General features: G+C 38.6%; 1 protein-coding gene across 2 annotated transcripts in view; it reads left to right on the top strand.

The window, feature by feature from the left end:
- The first annotated feature begins 9,715 nt into the window (after positions 1-9,715).
- IL33 (interleukin 33) overlaps positions 9,716-12,889 on the top strand; it is a 51,828-nt gene continuing 48,654 nt past the window's right edge. For both annotated transcript variants that reach the window (XM_006144472.2, XM_006144469.2), the window contains exon 1: positions 9,716-9,799. The gene's annotated coding sequence lies outside the window, so the exon portion shown is untranslated. The remainder of the gene's footprint in view (positions 9,800-12,889) is intronic.

Here is a 12,889-nt window from a genome sequence, read left to right as displayed (position 1 = left end):
GGGAAAAATAAAAAGGAGAATGACAGTTTTATGCATACAGGATTTCCTCTGGTGGTGATGAAATGTTGTGATTTATTATGACAGCAATACAAAAGTAAGATTGAGCCAGCTGGTGACATGGTGACTAAGGCAATGGATCCCAGACAGCTACTGTGTGGTTTGAATCCAAGACCTGCTGGCTTGTAAAACACACTGGGCACATGTGTGTGCATGATCAAAATCCTGACAGGAGGGAGAAACAGAAAAGGGATTGCAGCATGACCATTTCCCATAAGGGGTGCTTTCTTACATTCTCTCTTTCTGTCTCTCCAGTGAGTGCACATACCTCCTAGGGAACAGTAGAAACACCATGCTTCTTGGCTTTCTCTGTCTCTCCAGTGAGTGCACATACCTCTTAGGGAACAGTAGAAACACCATGCTTCTTGAAAACCTTGGATTTATAAACTCTGAATGAATGACTGTTTTGCAATTTACCTGATGGGTAAGAGTATGTTTAATTTTGTAAATGTTCCATATGTGCTTGAAATGAGTATATATTTTCTACTTGCTGGACTAAGTGCTATTTACATATCCATTTGAACCAACTCGTACATTGTGTCAACCAAACTTTTACATCCTTACTAATGTTTTTTCCTGCTTGGCAACAATTACTGTGCTATATACAGTAAATCTCTCACTAGGATGCTCTGTGTGTGTGTGTGTGTGTGTGTGTGTGTGTATGTGTGTATTTCCCTCTGTAATTATGTTAATTTTTGTTAACTTGAGACTATGTTAACAGGTGTTTGTTAGATTAGTTTAGAAGGTATTTCTTCACAGTAATCTGAATATTTTATCATTATTCAGTAACCCTTGTTATCTTTTTAGGCTGGGTCAGCATACGTCACTTTAAAAAGCATAAAGGTGGATATTTTCTCCCCTGTCTAATAATAGTAGTTATTTGATTGGAGCATTTAATCCATGTAAAAACATTTTTGATATATTTAGATTATTATTATTATTATTGTCTTTATATTGTCATTTCCATGCTTTATTCTCTCTCCTTGCTTGGTTTCAAGTAAACTATTTTTTCTCATTCTGTTTTTCTCCTCCAATAGTTCAGAAGTTACGTGCTCAATTTCTATTATTTTGAAACATTTCCTACATATTTATTATGGATGCTTAATGTATCAGAGCCTAAAATTCACCAAAATTTTTTTATCTTTTTCCTGAGCAGTACAGGGTCTTTGGGACTTCTTTCACCCCTCTCCAGAAGAGAGGTCATCACTGATAGCTAACATAACCTCAATATTCATCATACTTTTTGCTCTTTGAGTCTGCTTGTATTTTAGATCCACCTTTGGGTTCACCTACCTTTGTGTGATGCATATCCTTTGAAATTTCATTTTCTAAAGGTCTATTGGTAGCAAACCCTCAACTTTGACTTTTTATTTTGGGGGAATAAAATAGCAGATCTAGTCTGTATCTGTGGATCAGCAAAAGTTCAGATGGTCACCTAACATATCTTGTATCTATCCTTAAAGGAGGGAGTTAGTAAGGCATATTTAGGATTTGGAAAGGAGTGGCAGGGGAGTAAGGTGGGGAGATGAAATATAAAAGACATAAAACGTGGATGATTATACCTGTGTTCACCTGTTATTCTGGCATTATTAATAGCATTCTTTTCATACTCTGAAGTTTTACAGTTCAGATAAATAACAAATAAAGTAATTATTTGAATAAAGTCTATAGGACTTAACCCTCAGTGCTCCTGCCTTCTGGAGCTGTGCTTTCATCTATATTCAACTCAAGTAGCTAGAGATTTTCACTTCCACATGGAATGATAGAATGTGGCAGTACAATGCTACCACTGAGAATAATCAGAAAGGGCAGATAAATACCAAATAAATGAATAAAAATTATAATAAAACTTAAGATAGGAGAAGACTGCCGAAGAAACACTGAGAATGGGGGCGGGGAGGAGGACCCAAGATTCCAAGGAGAAATTACCTAACAGCTACAGTTACTTCTCCATATAGTTAAAGGGGATTTGCCAAGCCTCTGTGCAAGAAGGAGGCAGGAAATCAGGATTTTGCCTGGGCGGAAAGCTTCTGCTAAGAGATAGAGAAATTGGAAAAGCATTCGGTGTTCTTATGGGGGTCGGAGATATAAAATTGGAGACGGTGAGGATCAAGATCCCAGTGAGAAAAGAGGACTGGGAAAGAGCCTGATATACAATGAGTTTTCTCCTTGAAATACTGCCAAATTATACAATTAATTATATGTGGGCCAGCGCCTCCCCAAAAATAAAGTTGACAGCATCTTAAAAGCAGAGCAGAAGTGGGCTAGCTGGCGAGGAGGTTAAGGCAGATGGATACCACAAGGCAGATTGCTTGTTCTAGTCCTGGACTGGCAGCTTGAAAATCACACAGAGCATGTGTGCCTTGGTGCCCAAAATCCCCAAAAAGAGAATGGAGGAAAAGGGACTGTGGCTTGGCCATCCCCCTGGGTTATTTCTCACATTCTCTCTCTTTATCACTCTCATGAGCATATGTGCCCTATAGTAGAAACTATAGAGGAAAAAATAGTAGGAAAAAAAAAAGAGGAGAAATTTTTAGCAGGTTTCTTTCTTTTGTTTTGGTAGTTTTACTTTTCTGAGGAGACAAGAATTTTAGTTGACAGCTGGGGGAAAATTGAACAACTTATAAAATGAACTAACTGGGACCAGATGGCGTAATAGTTACATTACTGGACTCCTGTGTAGTCAACCATGGTTTGAGTCCTGGACCTGGCAACTTAAAACTCTGGTGGGGACCAGCAGTTGGCATAAATGGTTACATCGCCGGACTCCCACATGGTCAACCATGGTTCAAGTCCTGAACCCAACAGCTTGAAACTGCCAGGTGCATGTGCATCGAGCATGCGTGCCCAAGATCCCAAGAGAGGAATGAAGGAGAAGGGGTTGGGATTATGGCATGGCCAACCCCCCTTGAGGGGTGATTTCTTTTTTTTTGAAAGGTTTTCGCTATAGGGCACGTGCGCTCGCCAGACAGACAGAGAGACATAGAGACAGAAAGCGAGAAATCACCCCCAGGGGGGATGGCCACGCCACAATCCCTTCTCCTCCATTCTCCTCTCAGGATCTTGGGCATGCACATGCGCCCAGTGTGAGTTTTAAGCCACCGGGTCCGGTATGCAAACCACGGTTGACTACCTGGGAGTCCAGTGACATAGCCATTATGTTAACTGCTGGTTCCTGAGGGCTGATTTCTTACTCTCTGTCTCTGTCCCTCTCTGCCTCTCCTTGTCTCTCAAGTGAGCGCATACTCTATAGGAAAAATTTTAAAAAAAAAATGAAGCCTCATACTGGGTGTGTGTGCACACATGCCAAAGATCCCAAAAGGATAACAAAGAAAAAGGGACTGCAGTGTGGCCATCCCTCTCTAAGGAGTGATTTCTCGCTTTCTGTCTGTCTCTCTGGCGAGTATATGCACCCTACAGCAAAAAAAAACTCTTAAAAAATAATAAAATTAAGTAAAAGAATTAATTTAAGAATAGTGGGAAGAAGAGAAAATAAACCACAAGCTGGGGGACAAAACAGGAAAAAAAAAAAACTACAAGTAGAAATTAATTAAAATAAGCCAGTAAATGTAAATAGGCTAAATGTTTCAGTTCAATTAGAAATGATCGTCAAATTGGTGAAAAAAGCAAAAACCCAACTATATGCTGCTTATAAAAAAATCTGAAAAATAAGGACACAAAATGGTTGACAGAAACAGGATGAAAAGAGGTATGGTATGTACCCAGCTCTCCTAAGATGGACAAAGTAGATTTTTAAGGCATGAAGCATAACTAGAGATAAAGAGAGACATTTTATAATAATGAAGGTTAGTTCCATCATAAAGTCATCCCATTCACTATTGTAATCTCGTCAGTATTTGCAAGAATTCCCAGTGTTGAACACACTAACATTCCTTTCATTGTTACTTGTCTTCTCTCCCTCCCAGTTACAGAAATGGGCTGGCTGCAAAACATCTCAACCAATGAGAACTGCATAAATAACTGTAGCCCTATGATTATAATGGAACTAAAGAGTTTCTATTTTCTAGTGACACTGTAGCCCTTATGATGTCATTGCATAACACATTGCTCACACATTTGTGGTTATGCTGGTGTAAACAAACCTATTGTGCTGCCAGTCAGAAGATAGTATAGCACACATGAGGTGTTTTCTCGTGGAAAAAAAAAATCAAAGTACAAAAATATTTTGAAAACCATACATAGTTTTTCATAATACACATTTCCATTAACTTTTTGAAGACCCCTTGTACAATTATGTACAGCATTTAATACTTGAAAATGATAGTAAATGATCGTGTTATTGGCTTATGTATCTACAACAGTATACATTTTGTCATTAACATTATGTTAGAGTGTGCTCCTTCTACAGACACATCTTTGGTGTAACATGGATCTAGTTTCAGACCATTACAATAAACAAATATTGCAATTAGAGTCATACGAATTATTTGGTTTCTCAGTGCATATAAAAATTATGTTTTTACTAATCTTTTGCTAGTGGAGGGTCTTGCTTTAATGTTGATGGCTGCTGACTTAACGAGGTAATGAATGGTAAAGGTAGGGGTGGCTATTACATTTCATAAAATAAGATGACAATGAAGTTTGCTACATCAATTGATTCTTTCCTTCACAAAAGATTTCTCTATAGCACACATTAAAATTTGACAACATTTTTTCCACATTAAAATTTATTTCAAAACTAAAGTCAATTCTCTTAAACCTTGCTACTGCATTGCCTTTCTTTCTTTCTCTCTTTCTTTCCTTCTTTCTCTTTATTTTCTGTTTATTTGTTTTTGTTTCTTTTGTTTGTTTGTTTTGTTTTAAGATTTTTGCACAGGGTACATGCACTTGCTGGAGAAAGACAAAGAGAAAGAAAGTGAGAAATCACACCCCTCCCAGGGGGATAGGCACGCTATAATCCCTTCTCCTCCAATCTCCTCTCAGGATTTTGGGCATGCATGCCATGTGGGAGTCCAACACCTTAATCACTACACCACCTTTGGCCCCACCTTGCTGCTGCTTTATCAACTAAGTATATGTAATATCTAAACTCTTTATAATTATTGCAACCATATCTACAGCATATTCATCAGGAGAAGTTTCCATCTCAAGAATCAACTTTCTGGGAACCAGCAGTTAGCATAATGGCTATGTCACTGGACTCCCACGTAGTCAACCGTGGTTCGCGTCCCCAACCCGGTGGCTTAAAACTTACGCTGGGCACATGTGCGTGCATGCCCAAGATCCTGAGAGGAGAATGGAGTAGAAGGGATTGTGGTGTGACCATCCCCCCTGGGGGGTGATTTCTCGCTTTCTGTCTCTATGTTTCTCTGTCTGACTGGCAAGTGCATGTGCCCTGTAGCGAAAATCTCTCAAAAAAAAAGAATCAACTTTCTTTGCTTATTAATATGCAGAAGCTCCCTATCTGTTCAAGTTTTAATGTAAGATTAAAGCTATTTAGTCACATTTCCAGGCTCCACTTCCAATTCTAGTTCTGCTATTTCTACCACATCTACAGTTATTTCTTCTTCTGCAGTATTGAGCTTCTCAAAGTCATCCTGGAAGGTTAGAATTAACTTCTTCCAAACTCCCGTTATTGTTGCAATTTTGACTTTCTCCCATGAATCACAAATGTATTTAATGGCATCTAAATGGTGAATCCTGTGTTGACTCCATAGTGCAGTAGTAAGGCACTTTCTGACTATGTCGAAAAAGTTAGATACCACACGGCCAGTTTAATCTTGGCTCCACCAGCCTTAGAAAAACGTTGGACACATGTACACATGCCCAGGTGACCATCCCCCCTGGGGGGTGATTTCTCGCTTTCTGTCTCTATGTTTCTCTGTCTGACTGGCAAGTGCATGTGCCCTGTAGCGAAAATCTCTCAAAAAAAAAGAATCAACTTTCTTTGCTTATTAATATGCAGAAGCTCCCTATCTGTTCAAGTTTTAATGTAAGATTAAAGCTATTTAGTCACATTTCCAGGCTCCACTTCCAATTCTAGTTCTGCTATTTCTACCACATCTACAGTTATTTCTTCTTCTGCAGTATTGAGCTTCTCAAAGTCATCCTGGAAGGTTAGAATTAACTTCTTCCAAACTCCCGTTATTGTTGCAATTTTGACTTTCTCCCATGAATCACAAATGTATTTAATGGCATCTAAATGGTGAATCCTGTGTTGACTCCATAGTGCAGTAGTAAGGCACTTTCTGACTATGTCGAAAAAGTTAGATACCACACGGCCAGTTTAATCTTGGCTCCACCAGCCTTAGAAAAACGTTGGACACATGTACACATGCCCAGGATCCTGATGGGATGGAGAACTAGAGGAAAAAAAAGATTGTAGCATGGCCAGGCCCTATTGGGGTTGCTTTCTCTATACATTAGGTTGTCAGGAAAGTTATGATACATTTTTGTGCAGAAAAATGTCATTATTTTCCCAAAAACCCAATATATCTCATGCTCTCTTTTCTTATGTGTGAACATATGCCCTGTGGCATGAAAACAAAGCAAAATAATAGAACAGTAAATCCTTTCTAAAATGTTTTCAATTTACTTTTGCTGAGATCCATTAGCAGAATCACTATCTATGGCAGATATCATCTTTAAAAAAGTATTTCTTAATAAGACTTGAGAGTCAAAATGCCTCCATAATCAATGAGCTACAGAGTGGATTGTTATGTTAGCAAGCATAAAAAACACATTAATCTATTCATCTCCATCAGAGCTCTTGGGTGACCAAGTACATTGTCAATGAGCAGTACATCATAATAATAGGCTTAAAATAGTCGGTTTGCCATTCTGTAAATATATATGCTATTGTCTAGCTCTGTTTTTCCATGTATAGAGCACAGGCAAAGTAGATGCAGCATAATTTTTAAGGGCCCCAAGATTTTTGAAATAGTAAATGAACACTGCTTCAACTTAAGTCCCTAACAAGAGAGTCAGCCCGTCCTTTGAAGTTTTGAAGCCAGACACTGACTTCTCTCTACCTGTGAAAGTCTTATATGGCAATGTCTGCTAACAGAAGGCTGTTTCATCTACAGTGAAAATCTGTTCTTTAGCATATCCACTTTCATCAGTAATATTAGCTAGATCCTCTGGGCAGCCTATTTCATCTTTCAGCATTCCTTTCTCACTAAGCTTAATCACTTAAAGCTTTTTGATTTAAGGCGAGAGATTTGTGGTTCTTCTTTTCACTTGAACACTGAGAGGCCACTGTAGGGTTATTAACATTGTTGTGTCTCAGGGAATAGAGAAGCCTGAGGAGAGGAAGAGAGATAGGGAATGGCCAGTGAGTGGAGCAGTCAAGAATATGCATAACATCTGTTAAGTTTGCATTTAAGTTTTATATGGGTGTGGGTTATAGCACCCCAAGACAATTATAATAGTAATATTAAAGATCATTCATCACATATCATTATAACAGAGACAATGATAATGAAAAAGTTTGAAATACTACAAGAATTACCAAATGTGAGGCAGAGACACAAAGTAAGTACATGTTATTAGAAAAATGGTGCAAATAGACCTGCTCTACACAGGGTTGTTTCAAACCTTAAATTTGTAAAAAATGCAATATCCATGAAATTAAAAAAAGTGAAATGCAACAAAATATTCCTATACCTATACAAATAAGTCCATTGTAAAACAGTATGCTGTGTTGTGCTGGCAGGAAAGAAAATATTTTTATAAAGCTATACAATGTATTTGTGTTTTCAGCTAAGTGTTAGTCACAAAAATATCAAAAGGCTTAAAATTTTTGAATAGTTTGTGAAGTAAGTGCTATAGTTAGCTAAGGTTCATTTATTGTTGAAGAAAGACATTTTATTATGAATTTACTGCAACCTGAGTTGCAGTACAACTCAGCGTTTATAAAGTCTACAGTGTTTATAAAGTCTACAGAGGTGTACAGTAATGTACACCTAGGCCTTCAAGTTCAATCACCACTCACTCACTGATTCACCCACAGCAACTCCCAATTCTACAAGCTCAATTCATGGTACATGCCCTGTATATTTTTACCATCTTTAGTTTTTTTCTACCAAATTTTTATGTATATTTTCTATGTTTAGGTAAGTTTAGATACACAACTATTTACCATTATGTTAGAGTTACCCACAGTATTTAGTACAGTAGCATGCTGTGTAGGTTGGTAGCCTAGGAGAAATAGGCTACACCAGATAGCCAGGTGAGAAATAGGAATTATGTTTGAATAACAAAATCACTACTGATAGCCAGGTGAGAAATAGGAATTATGTTTGAATAACAAAATCACTACTGACAGCATTTCTCTGAATGTTCTCCACGTTAGGTAACACATGACTGTACTCCACACACCTCAATTCCTGATCAGCATCGATCATCTTGGTATCTTGCCTCCTTGCCTTCTTTCTTCATTGCTTTATCTTAAGGGCACATAACTGGCCTCTTCTTTAATTCCTCACAAAAAAAAAAAAAATACTATACAGCTTGTAGCACATGAAAGCTCAGGTTTGAGGATAATGTAAAGGCATTTCTGCACCAAAAAGAAAGCAACTTTAAACTGGATAACAACCCTCAGTGTTCCTTGTTCTTCCGTAGATTTTTCCAAAAAGAACTACATCACAGCCATATCTTTGCCAAGTTTTCATCAGTCACCTGACGCTATCTCATTTCTTTTGCCCCTGGACTTCAGAACTCTCACATTGTATGTCAAGAGAAAATCTAAACAATTCCTGTTATTTCATTTTACATATTTTTTCTGTCTCATTGTTTCAAGCCCACCTTGCTAAACTTGTGGGTTGGATGGCTGTGGGGGCTAGCTAGGCCTATGTGTATGTAACAACAGAGTCCCATTGTAGTATCTTACTAAAGTATATCAGCAGCCTTCTTTCAATGCAAGATCTAAGATGCAGAAACAGCCCGAGTCAAAAAAGAACTCCCTTCACTTCTTTATAACCTAGTTATATTATAGATGCAAACAGAAATAGAGGGGTGAGTAGGAGCAAAATTTCTCGTGGGTGAGGACAAAGGAAATCTACAGTGCAGGATTTGCTTTTGCAACAAAAGTAATATCCTCTGTGAGACTTTGGGGATAAACAGAAGGACAGATGAACACAGTTTAAAAGGAGGCAGGCCGGGTATGTTGAGATAAACCAAGTATCTGAGAATTTTTATTTGCAGATGAGCTGCATATTACTGATATGCAAGAGGGGGGTGACCCTATCATCAAGAAGTTGGGAAGAATAAGCTGATCTCTTAGTGAGGGTTATAAATTAAGAGGCCCATGACCCAAAGTGAAAATATAAATGACAGAAGAAATTAAACACAAGCGGTATTGAAGATAAAGGTTCAGAGTTCAACTAAGAAGGGAGCCAAGTTGTAAAAGCGGGGACAGAGGAATTGTCGGGAATTAGAGATAAGCATTAGGAAACATGGGAGGAAATTCTGATGAGAGCTGGAAGCAAAAAAAAAAAGAAAAAAGAAGAAGAAGAAAAAAAAAACAGTGAACATAAAATCTGTAATTACTGGATTTAATTGTAAGAAAGTGGGAAACCATGACTCTCAGATGTTGACAGGATTGTAATTCCCTTGGCCCTTAGCTTTTCACATGTGATAAAAAGCATACTAAAATCTCATCCACCCAGATTTCCCCTGTAAGGTCATTTGGCTTTCTGCCAAACTTTGGATCATAAAAAGAGCCTGCAGTTTCTCTGCTGCAGAGAAATCTGCAGGAGAGAAATCAAGAGAAGACCTCAAGGTAAGATTGAAACCAGTATTCTGGGAGATTTTTAGTGAGTTTTGCAAAGTAAGATCTTGGGAACCTTAGAGAACTGTTCTTTATTCCTGCAAAGTAAATTATTGGGCTGATTTGTTATTAATGTCAATAGCAGTAAAAGTTGATGATAATAGTTGCTACTGATAATTCCATTTTGTTTTCCTTTGGATGATTTTTAAAAATATTAATAAATTGCTTAAATAGGTTTTAACAGTCCTTACAGTAAAATTTTTCCTCAACTCTCATGCAACTTTATAAGACAAGTTGGAAGTTTCACTTCATACTCCTATTGTTTACTCAAGACAAATCTACTAGCGACTATTTATAAATGGTTTTCAAAGAAAGAAGGTAAGTAGAAGATCTGAAATATGCTTTTCTCTCAAAATTAAACTATTTGTGGGGAGAAAAAAAGGAATTGACATCCTAAATGGGTAAATTCAAAGATCATTAGTTTTGCTACTATTCTTCATTTACAGACTTTCCTCTAAAGATGTTTTTTTTTCTTTATTCCTTGCTGTTTGCCTTCTGTCAACTTTTCCTCCTCACAATTCTCTCTGCTTTATATTTACATGCATACATGATTTCAGACTGCTTTAATACAGAAAATGGCTGACGTGGCAGCTAAAGCTATTGCTCTGACAGCTGTCTGCCAGTGGTCTCTCCCAGGAGATTCAAAGTTGGAGTTTTCTGATTAAAGTTTTGAGATGGATTTTATACCTGAACCTAGAACAAGTCACCCAAGTTTTTGTTTTAATTTCCTATTCCATGTACCTAGAATTATAATCTCCAGGATGGTGTTTTGGGAGGGCAGTTTTACTAAGGCTTCTGGATCTAACAGGATTTTTCTAGAATTTCCCAAATGCTAAGTACTCTCACTTTCCCAGAGATGGTGAGAAACAGATTAACTGCATTAGTAGAAAGTATGAGTTCACTTGTACAAGTCCAGAGAAGATTCTGACAGGGATGTATGGAGAAACGTGAACTTTGAGCATCATGGGGATTGCTCTTGTGCTTCCAACTGGCCTACTTTCCATCGCCTTCTCTGGCTCCTGGCTTTCCTGTCTAGGAGGTTGGTGACTGTTACACCATGGTTGCAGTAAGCAGAGAGGAAGATTTTGCCAAAATATTTTTTTTTGGAAAGAACGATGGAAAGGGTGGGTGGGCAGACGGGTGGGTGAGTAAATAAGAACAAAAGGAAAAAGAGAGAAGAAAAGAAAGAAAATGTTACAAAATCCCAAAGTGGTATGACTGAGATGAGGGTATGTATCTAGGAATGAGTGTAGCCAGATCTTCCTGACTCAATCCCTCCTCAGTTTGAGTAACCCTTGTATGCCTCCCTGGTCCTATGCTGTTCCCAATATCTCTATCTATTGCGGCTCACCTTTGTCTTTCAAATACTTGATAATTCTGTAAGAGCAAAGGAAATCCCCCTCGGCCCCCTCAAGGTTCAGCTGAAAATCACTGACAATAAAAATAATAAAAAGGCACACCATTTTAAAATTTATAATCTGCCAGAGAACATGTGTATTCACCAGAAAGAGACACAAAGAGAGGACAGAAACAACCCCCAATGGGGCATGGTCATGCTGCAATCCCTTCTCCTCCACTTCTCCATCCTGTTAGAATTTTGGACATAGATGCACATGTGCCTAGTGTGCTTTTCAAGCCTCTGGGGCCAGGCTTTGAACCAAATGGTTGGCCATGTGGGATCTGGTTCCCTTAAACACTAGGCTACAGGCTAGTTCCCAGGTTTATTTTAATGTATACGTTTGTACACAGGAATAATAGAAAATTATAAGCTCAAAGAATGGTAAAATTATTGTGAGTCACATACCCTCCTCTTAAAGGAAAGGAAAATTGATGTATGGGCAATTTTACAATAAAAAATTTTTAGGGGGGAAAATGGGTCCAATGCTCAGAGGGTAGAGAGTAAATAATTTTCTTTGAGAGCTGGGAGATGCTTAGCTAATGAAACTTCAGGGACGGGTGCTGAAGGCAACCATTTTCTTTCATGGCAGTCTGGCCTACATTTCAATAATGGAATATCAGAGTAAGCTAGTTCTCTATATTTCCAGAGACGAAGAGGATCAAAAATTGATCAAGAGACAGGAGGCCAGGGAGAGGTCTGAGAAAGACTTTGGTTCTGAGGCTGTTTCTCCAGTTTGCTATTGTTAAAACACTAGTCTTGGGGGCAGCAGATGACATAGCGGTTACATTGCTGGACTTCCGCATGGTCAACCACAGTTCAAATCTTGGACCTGGTGGCTTGAAAATCATGCTGGGTGCATTTGCATGCATGCCCAAGGTCCCAGAAGGAGAACAGATGAGAAAGGATTGCTGTGTGGCCATCCTCCCTGGGCGGGGGGTGAGGGTGGGGGTGGGGGGTGACTGCTCACTTTCTCTCTCACTGTCTCTGTTTTTTTCTCTCACCAATGAATGTGTGCACCCCAGGTAAAAACCTCTTGAAAAATAAAATTAAAACACTAGTCTTGGGGCCAGCAGGTAGTGCAGTGGTTAAGGCTCTGGATTCCCATATGGCTGACGTTGGTTCAAGTCCTGGATTAGGAAGCTCAAAAAATCATGCTAGGCATGAATGTGTACATGCCCAAAATCCTGAGAGAAGAAGGGATTGTGGCATGGCCATCCCCTCTGAGGAGTGATTTCTCACTATCTCTCTGTCTCTCTGGTGCATAAATGTGCCCTATAACAAAACAAAACAAAATAGAAACAAAAACAAAAATAAACAAAAAGCTAGTCTTTTTTTGGGGGGGGGGAGAGGTTTTTGCTAATAGTTCGATTGCTATTTCTCATCTTGCTTGTAAAAATACTTTGCCCATCATGAAATACTTCTCAGACCAATCCAGTTGAGAATACTATACATGTCATCATCAACAGTTAATAAGCCCTATCTGTTTCTCACCCAGAGTGAGTTTTAAGCCACCGGGTCTGGGACGCCAACTGCATTTGACTACATGGGAGTCCAGCGACATAGCCATTACGCTAACTGCTGGTCCCAAAGCTAGTCTTTTTTTGAGAGAGCCCTGACACTCTTTTTTTTTTTAAATCATTTAT

This window comes from Tupaia chinensis, unplaced genomic scaffold (assembly GCF_000334495.1).
Source record: "Tupaia chinensis unplaced genomic scaffold, TupChi_1.0 Scaffold000121_1, whole genome shotgun sequence".
Lineage (NCBI taxonomy): Eukaryota > Metazoa > Chordata > Mammalia > Scandentia > Tupaiidae > Tupaia > Tupaia belangeri.
Note: the sequence above shows the minus strand (reverse complement) of the source record. Positions and strands in the feature narration are given on the sequence as shown.